The following is a 17,176-nucleotide window of genomic DNA, read 5'->3' on the forward strand; positions in this document are numbered from 1 at the left end:
AAGACCCCTTTAGTGGTCTTCTATAGAACAGAAGACCTCTTTAGGGGTCTTCTATAGAATAGAAGACCTCTTTAGGGGTCTTCTATAGAATAGAAGACCTCTTTAGGGGTCTTCTATAGAGTAGAAGACCTCTTTAGGGGTCTTCAAAAGCAAAGAAGACCTCTTTAGGGTTTTCTTTAGCAAAGAAGACTTCTTTAGGGGTCTTCTTTAGCAAAGAAGACCTCTTTAGGGGTATTCTATAGAATAGAAGACCTCTCTAGGGGTCTTCTTTAGCAGAGAAGACCTCTTTATGGTTTTCTTTAGCAAAGAAGACCTCTTTAGGGGTCTTCTTTAGCAAAGAAGACCTCTTTAGGGGTCTTCTATAGAATAGAAGACCTCTTTAGGGGTCTTCTATAGAATAGAAGACCTCATTAGGGGTCTTCTACAGAATAGAAGACCTCTTTAGCGGTCTTCTATAGAATAGAAGACCTCTTTAGCGGTCTTCTATAGAATAGAAGACCTCTTTAGGGGTCTTCTATAGAATAGAAGACCTCTTTAGGGGTCTTCTATAGAATAGAAGACCTCTTTAGGGGTCTCCTATAGAATAGAAGATCTCTTTATGGGTATTCTATAGAATAAAAGACCTCTTTATGGGTCTTCTATAGAATAGAAGACCGTTTTATGGGTCTTCTAAAGAATAGAAGACCGCTTTATAGTTCTTCTATAGAATAGAAGACCTCTTTAGGGGTCTTCTATAGAATAGAAGACCGCTTTATGGGTCTTCTTTAGAATAGAAGACCGCTTTATGGGTCTTCTTTAGAATATAAGACCTCTTTAGAGGTCTTCTATAGAATAGAAGACCTCTTTAGGATCTTCTATAGAATAAAAGACCTCTTTAGGTGTCTTCTATAGAATAGAAGACCTCTTTAGGGGTCTTCTATAGAATAGAAGACCTCTTTAGGGGTCTTCTATAGAATAGAAGATCCCTCTAGGGGTCTTCTATAGAATAGAAGATCCTTTAGGGGTCTTCTATAGAATAGAAGACCTCTTTAGGGGTCTTCTATAGAATAGAAGACATTCTTTAGGGGTTTTCTATAGAATAGAAGACATTCTTTAGGGGTCTTCTATAGAATAGAAGACATTCTTTAGGGGTCTTCTATAGAATAGAAGACATTCTTTAGGGGTCTTCTATAGAATAGAAGACATTCTTTAGGGGTCTTCTATAGAATAGAAGACCTCTTTAGGGGTCTTCTATAGAATAGAAGGCATTCTTCTATAGAACAGAAGACATTCTATAGAGTATAAGACCTCTTCAGGGGTCTTCTATAGAATAGAAGACATTCTTCTATAGAATAGAAGACATTCTTCTATAGAATAGAAGACCTCTTTAGGGGTCATCTATAGAATAGAAGACATTCTTTAGGGGTCTTCAATAGAATAGAAGACCTCTTTAGGGCTCTTCTATAGAATAGAAGACCTCTTTTTGGGCCTTCTATAGATTAGAAGACCTCTTCAGGGGTCTTCTATAGAATAGAAGACCTGTTTAGGTGTTTTCTATAGAATAGAATACCTCTTTAGGGGTCGTTTATAGAATAGAAGACCTCTTTAGGGGTCTTCTATAGACTAGAAGACTTGTTCAGTGGTCTTTTATAGAATAGAGTACGTCTTTAGGGGTCTTCTATAGACGACATAGCATAGACGACATCCTTAGAGGTCTTCTATAGCAAAGAAGACATCCTTAGAGGCCTTCTATGGTAAAGAAGACCTCTTTTGGGGTCTTCTATAGCATAAAAGACCTCTTTAGGGATATTCTATAGCATAAAAGACCCCTTTAAAAAGAGTTTTTTATAGCATAGAAAACCTATTTAGGGTCCTTCTATAGCATAGAAGACCTCCTTACGGGTCTTCTGTAGCATAGAAGACCTCTTTAGGGGTCTTCTATAGCATAGAAGTCCTCTTTATTGTTTATAGAATTGAAGACCTCTTTAGGGATCTTCTATAGCTTAGAAGGCCTCTTAAGTCGTCTTCTATAGAATAGAGGACATTTTAGTTATCTTTTATAGAAGAGAAGGCCTTTTAGGGGTCTTCTATAAGACAGAAGAGTTCTTTAGGGATCTTCTTTAAAATCGAATTTCTCTTTAGTGGTCTTATATAGCATAGAAGACCTTGTTAGGGGTCTTATATAGGGTAGAATACCCCTTTAGGGGTCTTCTGTAGCATAGAAGACATATGTAGGGGTCTTCTATAGAATACAATACCTCTTTAGGGATCTTCTATAGCTTAGAAGACCTCTTAGGGGTCTACTATAGCATATAAGACCTCTTTAGGGGTCTTATATAGCGTAGCTGACTTTTTAGGGGTCTTCTGTGGCATAGAATTGCAATTTCATTCCCCCTCCCATTTTGCATTTGCTTTCACCAAAATGCATTTTTCACTTTGTTTGTGGATCTTTGTTTGTTGAAATAGAAATTCCAGTTGTTTTGTTTTGTTTTTTGTTTTAAATTTTTGCCCAGTTAATGCTTTGTGGTTTGACTTTTTTCCCTCCTTTAATTATTCGTTTTTTCTGTTTTTTTTTTCTGGAAATTTAACCAAAATTTCACATAACTTCTCTCAATATAGCATTCCTTTTGAAACCACATTTAAGTTGTTGCATTTCTCCTTACTGTCGCACATGAGACGAAAACAAAAAGCCTTCTGATATTGTCTTATAAAAATAAAATTTAATTAAAACTTATTTTGTTATTACCTTTTTTTCAGTGGAAAACAGAAAGCAATGAAGATTTTTTTACAACGATATGGCAGCAGCAGCATTCAAATAAAGTTTTCATTTTAAGTTTTTTCTGCTGATACTTTTGGAGTTCTTACCTGAAAGAGAAAAAAAGAAGAAGAAGTGATGAAGATAATACAGTTGGCATTCAAAGAGGTTGGTATAAATTCGAAAATAAAAACAATAGTAGCAGCAGTAATAACAATAACAACAAAAACTATATTTAATTAAAACACATGCAAAGAAGCCAGCTTGATGTCACACATATTCTGATTGAGGTAGACGAAGGCCCAGGATGTTGATGACATTAAGTTTATATATGACAATCAAGTGTGTGAGCGAGAGACGAAAGAAGAAGAAAAAACAGAGTAAAAGAATGAACTGTTTGTTATTTATCTGCAATAAATAAGAATGAGAAAACGAGCTGCATACTTTTGGGGGACAATTGGAAAATGGTAATGCAATTCTTTGGTATTGCAACTTCTGGAAAATTTTCTGAGCGAAGTTTTTATTTTAAGGAAGAATATTTGTTTGGAATTTTAAATTGCCAGTGGAATTACGAGGGCAAGCAAAGTAGTAATGTTATTATCGTGTGGTTCATTGGGGCGCATACGTGCTGTCGATACTTATACGCCACCCAAACTCTTATCAAATTATATTGTAGTCGTTTAAAGTATTTTTTATTTATTTAATAATATTTTTATTTTGCTAAATTCATATTTTTTCTGTTCTATCCTTTTTATGTGAACACAATTACATAAAGTGTCCTTATACCCAAAATATTTGGCCAAAACAAAAATGTATATTTATTTTGTTTTTGAGTCTCCTCTTTGTATTTGTGTGTGTGTCTTTCTCTGTAATTGAATCCCCTAACAAAGGATATCCTAATTGAAATGACAACATAAAAGGGAAGTCACAAATACCATTCCGTTTAATCTACTTCATCTCTGAAAGGGGGAAGAACACACCAACAAGAAGCAGCAGTAACATTTATATGCTGAGACAGCAGATTTTTTTCTATGAAATTAATTTAAAACAAAAATGGTTCCAGTGATGATTATCCTCAGAATTTAGTGGTAGCATCTCTTATGCAAAAACCGTGTAAAGGAAGTACCAGCAGAAATTTGCAAATAAGTAAGGGGGTTATTGTCTTAATTTCCACACGTCTCTTATTATTTCTAGCATTTTTGAATGAGGAATTTCTATTTATTTTTCCTCGAATGCTGCGGGATAAAAAAACACAGAAAATCTTTTAAGCTGCTGGTCTCTGGTAACCAAATCACGTAATGCATTTCGATTTCTTGGCAGCATTTGAATTTGGTTTACTCTTTAACTTCTCTGCTCTCTCTCTCTTCATCTTTCATATTTGGTTGGAATTTTGCCTTTTTTACTCCTCTATGGTTCACTTCTGGTTCTTAACATTTGCGGGAAAATACAATGCTATTCTTTGGAAAAATATGTTGCGGGAGAGTAGATTCAGGGGCCATAAATTATTTACATTTCAACTACCAAACCAAATGACAAACATGACTTGCAGTTAAAATATTTATTGTTTATATAATCAACTACCATGATTATAGTCATCATCATTGTCAACATCATCATTGTTGTGTTATTTGATTTGCATGTTGAGGTAGTTTATTTTTGTTGGTAAATAAAATATGTTGGCTGCGGTTCAATAAAGCGAAACATAAATTGCAGGTTGCTTTATGGGTTTTTGTTGTTAGAAATATTTTTTAAATTATTTAGCTTTAATTTTTTATATGAACATATGGCCAAAAATAGGATTATTTGAAATACAAGGCGACCGGCGTATTAGTATTTTAAATTGGTAGGACATGGTGCGTATTAGTGTTGACGTTAATTATACGCACAAAGCTCTGACTTAGTTCTCTGTACCAGAACCGGCAGTAGTATACTTTTTTTAAATTTCAATAAAGCGAAGCAAAAATGGCAGGATATTAATTTTTTGGTAAATAAAATATGTTGGCACTGGTTCAATAAAGCGAAACATAAATTGCAGGCTGCTTTATAGATTTTTGTTTTTAGAAATATTTTTAATTATTTATTTTTTTAATTTTTTGCTTTTTTTACCCAAATATCAGTTTTTTTAAATGAAAATACCACTAGGACGTATTAGAGTTTTAAATTGAAAGTCCCATGGTGCGTATTAGTGTTGACGTTAATTATACGCACAAAGCTCTGACTTAGTTCTCCCTACCATACCCTGCATTAGTCTACTATTTTCATATTTCAACTTACTTACTTACTTTGGTGGCCCATTACAGAACATTTGTTCCATAGACCAAACTAAGAAAAGATCTCCAATTCTCTCTGTTTAGTGCTTCGCTTTCTCAAAAGTCCCCTGGTGCGTATTAGTGTTGAAGTTAATCATACGCACAAAGCGCTGAATTATTTCTCTGTTCCAGAACCTGCATTAGTCTACTATTTTCATATTTTAACTTACTTACTTAGCTGGCCCATTACAGAACATTTGTTCCATAGACCAAACTAAGAAAAGATCTCCAATTCTGTCGAAAGTCCCCTGGTGCGTATTAGTGTTGACGTTAATTATACGCACAAAGCTCTGACTTAGTTCTCTCTACCATACCCTGCATTAGTCTACTATTTTCATATTTCAACTTACTTACTTACTTAGCTAGCCCATTACAGAACATTTGTTCCATAGACCAAACTAAGAAAAGATCTCCAATTCTCTCTGTTTAGTGCTTCGCTTTCTCAAAAGTCCCCTGGTGCGTATTAATGTTGAAGTTAATCATACGCACAAAGCGCTGACTTATTTCTATGTTCCAGAACCTGCATTAGTCTACTATTTTCATATTTCAACTTACTTAGCTGGCCCATTACAGAACATTTGTTCCATAGACCAAACTAAGAAAAGATCTCCAATTCTCTCTGTTTAGTGCTTCGCTTTCTCAAAAGTCCCCTGGTGCGTATTAGTGTTGAAGTTAATCATACGCACAAAGCGCTGAATTATTTCTCTGTTCCAGAACCTGCATTAGTCTACTATTTTCATATTTCAACTTACTTACTTACTTAGCTAGCCCATTACAGAACATTTGTTCCATAGACCAAACTAAGAAAAGATCTCCAATTCTCTCTGTTTAGTGCTTCGCTTTCTCAAAAGTCCCCTGGTGCGTATTAGTGTTGAAGTTAATCATACGCACAAAGCGCTGAATTATTTCTCTGTTCCAGAACCTGCATTAGTCTACTATTTTCATATTTTAACTTACTTACTTAGCTGGCCCATTACAGAACATTTGTTCCATAGACCAAACTAAGAAAAGATCTCCAATTCTGTCGAAAGTCCCCTGGTGCGTATTAGTGTTGACGTTAATTATACGCACAAAGCTCTGACTTAGTTCTCTCTACCATACCCTGCATTAGTCTACTATTTTCATATTTCAACTTACTTACTTACTTAGCTAGCCCATTACAGAACATTTGTTCCATAGACCAAACTAAGAAAAGATCTCCAATTCTCTCTGTTTAGTGCTTCGCTTTCTCAAAAGTCCCCTGGTGCGTATAAATGTTGAAGTTAATCATACGCACAAAGCGCTGATTTATTTCTCTGTTCCAGAACCTGCATTAGTCTACTATTTTCATATTTCAACTTACTTACTTACTTACTTAGCTGGCCCATTACAGAACATTTGTTCCATAGACCAAACTAAGAAAAGATCTCCAATTCTCTCTGTTTAGTGCTTCGCTTTCTCAAAAGTCCCTGGTGCGTATTAATGTTGAAGTTAATCATACGCACAAAGCGCTGACTTATTTCTATGTTCCAGAACCTGCATTAGTCTACTATTTTCATATTTCAAATTACTTACTTACTTAGCTGGCCCATTACAGAACATTTGTTCCATAGACCAAACTAAGAAAAGATCTCCAATTCTCTCTGTTTAGTGCTTCGCTTTCTCAAAAGTCCCCTGGTGCGTATTAATGTTGAAGTTAATCATACGCACAAAGCGCTGACTTATTTCTATGTTCCAGAACCTGCATTAGTCTACTATTTTCATATTTCAACTTACTTAGCTGGCCCATTACAGAACATTTGTTCCATAGACCGAACTAAGAAAAGATCTCCAATTCTCTCTGTTTCGTGCTTCGTTTTTTGGAATACCGCGCCTAGTCAACTCTTCATTCACTTGTTTGCGCCATCTATTCTTTGGCCTGCGAATTCTGCGTGCACCGCCTTGTGGCTCGAATTTATATGCCTTTTTAGCGGGTTCATCATCGCTCATTCTTATTATATGACCTAGCCAACGCAATCGCTGCATCTCGATACGTTTAACTATATTGATGTCGTTGTATAGCAGATACAGCTGTGTGGTTCATACGACGTCGATATTCACCGTCAACCCAGACTGGTCCAAAGATCTTATGAAGATTTTTTCTCTCAAACACACCAAGCACTGCCTAGTCTGCTTGCGCAAGTACCCAGGCTTCGGAACCATACATCAGCAGGGTAGTATCAGTGTTTTGTAAAGCGTTTTTTTTGTTTGACGAGTTGTGACTTTGTTTTTGAAGTGCTTACTTAAGCCAAAGTAGCATCTGTGTGCCAATACAATTATTCTTTTTATTTCACAACTGATGTCGTTTGTTGTGTTTACGGCAGTGCCGACGTATACGAAGTCTTTTACTATCTCAAAATTATAGGAACCAACTTCAACAGTTGGTCCGATCTCAATTGCGCGTCGACACCATCAACTTTGTCTTCCCGCCGTTTACCTCCAGACCCACTTTAGCAGATTCTCCTTCGACCTTCATAAAGGTATCGGTTACATCTTATACTGATCGTCCCATGATGTCTATATCATGAGCATAAGCAAGCAACATGTGGCTATTGGTGTAGATTGTGCCACTTCTTTTGACGTTTGCCTCTCGTATTACCTTTTCCAGCAAAATGTTGAATAGGTCACACGAAAGGCTGTCTCCTTGCCTGAAACCTCTTTTGGTACAAAACTCTTCGGAGAGGTTCTTTCCTATTTTAACTGAAGATCTTGTGTCAGTTAGAGTCATTTTACAAAGACGAATGGGCGTTGTGGGGATACCAAATTCAGATATGGCTTTGAATACCTTTGAACGTAGCGGGCTGTCGAAGGCTGCTTTATAATCGACAAAAAGGTGGTAGGTGTCGATCTGCATCTCTTGGGTATTCTCCAGGATTTGCCACAGGGTAAATATTTGTTCAATGGTGGACTTGCCAGGTCTAAAGCCGCATTAGTATGGTTCAATTATTTCGTTGACCATGGGCTTTAGTCGTTCGCACAATATCCCTGACACTATCTTGTAGGCGATAGGGAGAAGACTTATGCGCCTATAGTTGGATCATCCTTTCTTATGGATGGGACATAGGATGCTCAGGTTCCAATCGTCGGGTACGCGTTCTTCCTGCCAGATGCAGCTAACTAGCTGATGCATACACCTTATTAGCGTGTCGCCTCCGGTTTTAAACAGCTCGGCTGGTAGGCCATCAGCTCCTGCTGCCTTATTATTCTTCATCCGGTTTATTGCTGTCTTTACCTCATCATGGCCGGATGGTATACATTCAATACTATCTTCTGGGATTGGATCTGTGGTATTTTCGTCGACTTTGCTACTATTGGATACCAACAGTTTGGAAAAATGCTCTTTCCATACCCTTAGCACACCATCTGTATCAGGTACCAGATTAGCTTGCTGGTCTCTACAGAAGGATGTGCCAGTTCCAAAGCCATTCGTTTGATGTTTCACTCTTTGGTAGAATTTTCTGACTTCATTGTGTCTCCTGTACATCTCGATTTGTTCACACTCCCGCTTTTCCATTTCTCTCTTTTTGCTGCGGAAAAGACGTTTCTCCTCTCTCCTTTTCTCCTCTCCTTCTCTCTCCTTGCTACTGATTGTAAAGTAGCCCTATATGCAGCTTGTTTCTCTTCGGTAGCAGCACAACACTCCTGGTCATACCATGGATTCCTTGTTGGAGGTTTCAGGTATCCAAGTACTGATTTTGCGGCTGTTTGCATGGAGTGGCCATTGTCCTGATATGTTATCGGGACGAGGAGTGCTTTGATTAAGCAGTTGGGCCAGTTGAGTGGAATATGCTGTGGCTATATGTTGTGATTGCAGATTACCGATGTCCAACTTCCATGTTGTGTCTGTTCGCACTTTGTTTGCTACGTATATTCTGGTACGTACCTTTGCTGCAACAAGGTAGTGGTCCGAGTCTATGTTTGCATCTCGGAACGATCGTACATCCAACACGCTTGATGCATGTCTTTCATCTATCACAACCTGATCAATTTGATTTCTTGTCCTTTGATCTGGCGACAGCCAGGTGCTCTTATGAATATCGAGATGATTAAATCTGGTACTGCTAACTACCATGTTTCTTGCAGCTGCAAAGTCTATCAGCCTCATACCATTGTCAGATGTTTCAATGTGGAGACTGAATTTTTCTACTTTTGGGCCAAAGATATTCTCCTTTCCAATTTGGGCATTAAAATCGCCTAGTATAATTTTAATGTCATGGACAGGACAACGGCCATAAGTTTCTTCTAAGCGCTCGTAAAATATATTTTTGGTCTGTTCGTCCTTGTCTTCAGAGGGAGCATGAGCGCAAATAAAGCTGATGTTGAAGAATTTAGCTTTTAATCGAATTGTAGCGAGTCTTTCATTCACTGGGGTGAAGCTGGAGACCAGATGTTTTAACCTCCGACCAACTACAAATCCGCAACCAAACTCATGTTTTGTGTCATGGCAGCTATAATACAGTGCGTCACCTTTAGGTGTTGTTGTGACGCCTTTCCCAATCCATCGTATTTCCTGTATGGCATTAATGTCGGCCTTGTACTTTTCAAGTACATCTGCCAATGCGTAACCTGCACCTTCTCTATTAAGAGTGCGAACATTCCAGGTGCAGATTCGCAGATCATGGTCTTAAAAACGTTTGCGGAGTTCGTCAACTTTAGAGGGGTTTGTTTTTCTTTTCTTTCGTTTTTTTTCATAGTAGGTTGTTTTATCTAGGGGAGGGTTACTAACCCGATGCCCAAACCCAAGTTTTTAACGTTCTTATGGGTGAACGAGCGGCACAAGTTAGCTCACTACCTTTAACGGGTGTTAAAGGCAGTTCCCCAGGTGACACCACGGGGAGATCTGTGTCCACTTGAGATGAAAGAGGGACCAAGATAAATCCTGGGCTTTGCCATGTTAAAGCCGGTCAGGACCGTTCCTTGGTGTCTTTCAATAGAGCGAAGCAAAAATTGCAGTTTGATTTATAATTTTTTGTTGTTAGAAATATTTTTAAAGTACTTTTTTTTGTTTGCATTTTTTTCTAAAAATTACATTAATTCAAATGAAAAGGCGACCGGTCGTATTAGTGTTTTAAATAGAAAGCCCATGGTGCGTATTATTGTGGACGTCGATTATACGCACAAAGCTCAAACTTAACCATTGCACCCGTGGCCCCCGTGTTCAAATATTTCATTATTTATTTTCCAAATATTAAATTATTTTCACAAACAAAAAAAGAGTGGGTCGTATTAGTGTTTTAAATTGAAAGCCCTTGGTGTGTATTAGTATTGGCGTTAATTATACGCACAAATCTCATAGTGCTAAAAATCTATTTCAATTATTATTAATAAAATTGTTTTTTTTTTTTTTTAAATAAAGTGACTTATTAGTCGCAGATTTATTTATGTTTGGTAATTAGAAATATGCAAATTAATTCAACTTAAAAGACGCCTGGGGATATTAGTGTTATTAAATGATGTTGATTGAAGTGAAACATAATTGACAAATCGAGTAATACTTGTTTTGGCAATTAGAATAAAATTAAAATTATCTCTATTTTATTATTTTTGGCTATGCATATTTGGGTTATTTCAATTTAAAGACATTTGGGGTGTATTAGTGTTTTTAATTTCAGGTACATGGAGCGTATCAGCGTTGATAGTAATTATACGCACATATTTCAAACTTAGTTTCATACATATGTTTAAACTGTTTTATTTTTAGAATTTGTTTTAAATTATTTTTCAAATACTAAATTATATTCCCATAAAAAATGTCCAATAATGGGACGTATTAGTGTTTGCGTTAATTATACGCAAATGGCACAAAATTGGTTTTTTCAAATATTTCAGGTACATGGAACGTATCAGCGTTGATAATAATTATACGCACATACGTACTTCAAACTTAGTTCCATACATATGTTTAAACTGTTTTATTTTTAGACATTTTTTAAAATTATTTTTCAAATACTAAATTATATTCAAATAAAAAATATCCAATACAGGGGCGTATTAAAGTTTGCGTTAATTATACGCAAAAAGCACAAAATTAGCCTTAGTTGGGTTTTTGAGGGAAAAGGTTTAATGCAGTACTAAAAAATCTTTTTTTCAAATTTTTTAACATATTTCTAATATAAGGTGAAACATGATTGATTTAAATTTGTTTTGGTAATTAGAAATATCTTTTAAATTATTTGATTTCCATTAAAAGACACCATGTAGTGCAATTCTGTAACTCATTTTTCGAGTTACCGACACAAATCGGTAAAATTAAAACGAAGAATTATGAATGAAAACTTCAAATAAAAGTTGACAACACTGTTGCTATCGGTAGGAAATACTAAGATGGGTACATGGGGACGTATTAGTGGGTTTATTAGTCATACTCCCTGGCTTAGATTGGTTAAAATTGTGTTTATTGCGAATTCAAAGGTATTTCGAAAACATTTGCAAGGTAAGGGAATCAACATAAGACGCTGCATAATTTTAAATTAAATGCGTAAATACATTTTTTAAAAAATGCGTAATTGCCTTTTTTTAAATATTTTTTAAAGTACCAAAAGGACAATAATATTGGATAAATTTTTTCATGGACTTACAAAGCAATTTTTTTGAAGATTTTTTTTTTAGAATAATAGTGAAGGTGGATAATATATGACGTAGGGGATGGTAGATACCAAGGAACGGTTCTGACCGGTTTTAGCATGGCAAAGCCTAGGATTTATCTTGGTTCCTATTTCATCTCAAGTGGACACTGACCTCCCCGACGTTTTAAGGACCATGATCTGCGAATCTGCACCTGGAATGTTCGCACTCATTATAGAGAAGGTGCAGTCTTTGCATTGGCAGACGTACTTGAAAAGTACAAGGCCGATATTACTGTCGTACAGGAAAAACGATGCATTGGGAAAGGCGTCACAACAACACATAAAGGTGACGCACTGTATTATAGCTGCCATGACGTAAAGCATGAGTTTGATTGCGGATTTGTAGTTAGTCGGAGACTAAAACATCTGATATCCAGCTTCACCCCAGTGAATGACAGACTTGATGCAATTCGAATAAAAGCTAAATTCTCCAACATCAGCTTTATTTGCGCTCATGCTCACACTGAAGACAAAGACGAACAGACCAAAGATATATTTTATGACCGTTGTCCTGCCCATGACATTAATATTATTCTAGGCAATTTTAATGCTAAAATTGGAAAGGAGAATATCTTTGGCCCAACAGTCGGGAAATTCAGTCTCCACAGTGAAACATCTGACAATGGTATGAGGCTGATAGACTTTGCAGCTGCAAGAAACATGGTAGTTAGCAGTACCAGATTTAAGCATCTCGATATTCATAAGTGCACCTGGCTGTCGCTAGATCAAAGAACAAGAAATCAAATCGATCACGTTGTGATAGATGGAAGACATGCATCAAGCGTGTTGGATGTACGATCGTTCCGAGATGCAAACATAGACTCGGACCACTACCTTGTTGCAGCAAAGGTACGTACCAGATTAAAGGTAGCAAACAAAGTGCGAACAGACACAACACGGAAGTTGACATCGGTAAGCTGCAATCACAGCAGATAGCCACAGCATATTCCACTCAACTGGCCCAACTGCTTAATCAAAGCACTCCTCGTCCTGATAACATATCAGGACAATGGCAAAACATTTCCCACTCCATGCAAACAGCCGCAAAATCCATACTTGGATACCAGAGACCTCCATAAAGGAATTCATGGTATGACCAGGAGTGTCGTGCTGCTACCGAAAAATGCGGCATATAGAGCTACTTTACAATCAGTAGCAACGCGTAGCGCACGAGAGAAATATCGGGAGAAAAGTAGAGAAAAAGAGAGAAATGGAAAAGCGGGAGTGTGAAAAAATCGAGATGTACACGAGCCAGAATGAAGTCCAAAAATTCTACCAAAGAGGGAAACATCAAACAGATGGCTTTGGTACAGCACATCCTCCTGTAGAGACCAGCAAGGTAATCTGGTAACAGATACAGATAGCGTGCTCAGGATACGGAAGGAACATTTCTCCAATCTGTTGGTATCCAATAGTAGCGTAGACGATGATACCACAGATTCAATCCCAGAAGATGGTATAGAATGTATACCGCCCGGTCAAGATGAGGTAAAAACAGCAATCAACCAGCTGAAGAATAATAAAGCAGCAGGAGCCGATGGCTTACCAGCTGAGCTGTTTAAAACCGGAGGCGACACGCTGATAAGGTGTATGCATCAGCTAGTTAGCACCATCTGGCAGGAAGAACGCGTACGCGTACGATTGGAACCTGAGCATCCTGTGTCCCGTCCACAAGAAAGGAGATAAAACTGTATGCTCCAACTATAGGGGCATAAGTCTTCTCCCTATTGCCTATAAGATAGTGTCAGGGATATTGTGCGAACGACTAATGCCCATGGTCAACGAAATAATTGGACCATACCAATGTGGTTTTAGACCTGACAAGACCACCATTGACCAGATATTTACCCTGCGGCAAATCCTGGAGAAGACCCAAGAGATGCAGATCGACACCTACCACCTTTTTGTCGATTATAAAGCAGCATTCGACAGTACCCTCCGATCAAAGGTATTCCATGCAATATCTGAATTTGGTATCACCGCAAAGCTCATACGGCTTTGTAAGATGACTTTAACAGATACTAGGTCCTCAGTTAAAATTGAAAAGAACCTCTCCGAACATTTTAGTACCAAAAGAAGTTTCAAACAAGGAGACAGCCTTTCTTGTGACCTATTCAGCATTTTGCTGGAAAAGGTAATACGAGATGCAAATGTCAAAAGAAATGGCACAATCTACACCAATAGCCACATGTTACTTGCTTATGCTGATGACATAGACATCATGGGACGATCAGTAAAGGTAGTAACTGATACCGTTAGGAAGGTCGAAGCAGAATCTGCGAAAGTGGGTCTGGCGTTAAACGGCGAAAAGACCAAATTGATGGTGTGGACGCGCAAAGCGTCCATACAGCTCGGACCAACTGTGGAAGTTGGTACCTATAAAGACTTCGTCCACCTCGGCACTGCCATAAACACAACAAACAACACCAATTGTGAAATAAGAAGAAGAATTGTATTGGCCAACAGATGCTTCTATGGTCTAAGTAAGCAATTTAAAAACAAAGCCACATCTCGTCAAACAAAACTAACACTATACAAAACGCTGATACTACCCGTGCTGATGTATGGTTCCGAAGCCTGGGTACTTGCGCAAGCAGATAAGGCAGTGCTTGGTGTGTTTGAGAGGAAAATTCTTCGAAAGATCTACGGGCCGATTTGCGTTGACGGTGAATATCGACGTCGTATGAACCAAGAGCTATATCAGCTATACAAAGACATGAATATAGTTAAACGTATCGAGATGCAACGATTGCGTTGGCTAGGCCACATCATAAGAATGAGCGATAATGAACCCGCCAAAAAGGCGTATAAATACGGTCCGCTTGGCGGTGCACGCAGAATTGGCAGGCCAAGGAATAGATGGCGCAAACAAGTAGATGAAGAAATGAAAAGGCGCGATATTCCAGAAAGCGAAGCGAAAAACAGAGAGAATTGGAGATCTTTTCTTAGTTCGGTCTATGGAACAAATGTTCTGCAATGGGCCAGCTAAGTAAGTAATTTGAAATTTGAAAATAGTAGACTACTGCAGGTTCTGGAAAAGAGAAGTAAGTCAGCGCTTTGTGCGTATGATTAACTTCAACATTAATACGCTCCATGGGACTTTCAATTTAAAACCCCTAATACGTCCTAGTGGTTTTTTCATTTAAAAAATCTGATATTTTGGGAAAAAGAAAAGGAAAAAATTTTAAAAAATATATAATTTAGAAGTATTTCTAAAAACAAAAAACTATAAAGCAACCTGCAATTAATGTTTCGCTTTATTGAGCCAGTGCCAACATATTTTATTTACCAAAAATAAATAACTTGCCATTTATGTTTCGCTTAATTGACATTTGAAAAGAGTAGACTATTGCAGGTTCTGTTAGAGAGAACTAAGTCAGAGCTTTGTGCGTATAATTAACGTCAACACTAATACGCACCATGTCCTACCAATTTAAAACACTAATACGCCGGTCGCCTTTTATTTGAAATAATGCGATTTTTGGCCATATGTTCATATAAAAAATTAAAGCTAAATAATTTAAAAATATTTCTAGCAACAAAAACCCATAAAACAACCTGCAATTTATGTTTCGCTTTATTGAAACACAGCCAACATATTTTATTTAAGTAAGTAAGGACAATATAAAAATAATTTCTTTGAAGGACATGTACAGAAATAAATGTTGATTTTAGATAATATTATTTTTTAGAGACTATGCAACAACAAGTTAAACACTCAAGGACCAGTGGAAGAAACAACGTGGGATACGAGTATTTTTTTTTAGAGTTTTTTCTTAAAAAAAATCCTAAAAAAAATCCTAAAACCTAGACTTATTGTTTTGTAATTAAAACCTGTTATTATAATAAAATTTAATATTATAGTATGTGTTATGACGACTAAATGGCACGTATACATCAACAGTGTGGGCAGATACGTAAACATTAGACTGACCCAAAATAATATTTTTTAGAACTCCTACACCATAAAAGTTTCCATTTGATACAAAAACTTTATATATTTACTTATGATTTTATGGCGATCGGTTAACCCCGTGTCACCCGGACGATCTTTGTTTCCATAGTAATTTGTATGGGACCAAAAGTAAATTTTCACGAAAATTCTCTAAAGAGCCGCATTTATTGTCTAATCGTTGAAAATTTTATAATAGTTCATTGTTGTGGCTTAAAAACGAATCCTACAAAAATGGTAAAATCGGATCGGTTAGTCTAATGTATACTTATCTGCCTTCACTGTTGACGTATACGTGCCATTTATTCGTCATAACTCATACGCCCAATCGACTATAAAATTCAATTTTATAATAATAATAACAGGTTTCAGTTGCAAAAAAATTAATTAAAACTTGAATGCGTGGCATTGTTCTTGAATATTTGTGGTAATCTACTACTTTTAATTATTTCTAGTACATACATACATATGTACATATGTATGTATGTGTGTAAGAGACATAAGCTAATTTTAAATTTAACACCATAAACCAACCTCATATTAAAATGTATTTCACACTTAATTACATGCCCCCCATATTTTAACTACAGCTAGGCTCCTCCGCAAAACTGCTGTTCACATATTCATATAAATATTAACTCCACAATTTAGTAGTTTTTTACATAATTCCATAACATTTTTTATTCATATTATTTTTCATTACATATCTCACATACATATGTACGAATGTGGGTGGGTGTAATACAAGGGATAAGTAGAATGTTCCATGCACGGCACACGACATGTTCCCTTGGTGTTATGACTACAAATAAGTAGTACGTAAAGCTATGCAAACCATAGTGGCATGGCCATGGCCAATTGTATTGGTGCCACAATGTTGTGAGCAAGAGAGACGACGACGACAAGGACCATAAGTCTTTAAAATAGAAATGCAATGCTCTGAAAAAAAAAACACACACACCAAACCACACAAATATGTTCACATATGCATGCAGAGAAAAATATCTATAAAACTTTAATGGTAATTTTATTAAAGTTTACACATGAGCAATCACCTAACTACACACACACATACATATCGACATTTTAATACAAATGTAATTGACACTGAGTGATTGGCAGTTATTGTGTGTGTGTACTTTAAGTTTCATATCTTGAATGTTGTCACTTCAATGAAAATATATACCTTCATGCAGACATACGAATACATATGTGGACCACACACATTGGCCATCCTCTCTGGCAATTGTAGTTTATATATCTTTTTATGTGTGTATTCATATTGACACATGTTCTCCAGCATCTATATTTCTTTGCGATAAAATTCCACACATACATACAGCCTAGCCTAGCATAGCCAATCGTTGATAGGAAACGTAACCACTGCATTATGGATTTCTCCGGAGATTCAATAAATGACAAAATTTGGGGCGATTCCTTTTTAAAGTTGTTTTTTTAAATACCATGCGATATGAAATTTCCGCATCCGTTTGGTGGGCAAGCAATGCTAACAAAGGTAGGGCACAAATGTGCAGTG

General features: G+C 36.7%; 1 protein-coding gene across 1 annotated transcript in view; it reads right to left on the reverse strand.

Annotated features, from left to right (window-relative positions):
- The window catches only part of ktub (Tub domain-containing protein ktub), a 353,480-nt gene that overhangs the window by 104,232 nt on the left and 232,072 nt on the right, over positions 1-17,176 (reverse strand). The gene's annotated exons all lie outside the window — the stretch shown is intronic.

This window comes from Musca autumnalis, unplaced genomic scaffold (genome assembly GCF_047663935.1).
Source record: "Musca autumnalis isolate F117 unplaced genomic scaffold, ASM4766393v1 scaffold_5, whole genome shotgun sequence".
NCBI classification, from domain to species: Eukaryota; Metazoa; Arthropoda; class Insecta; order Diptera; family Muscidae; genus Musca; species Musca autumnalis.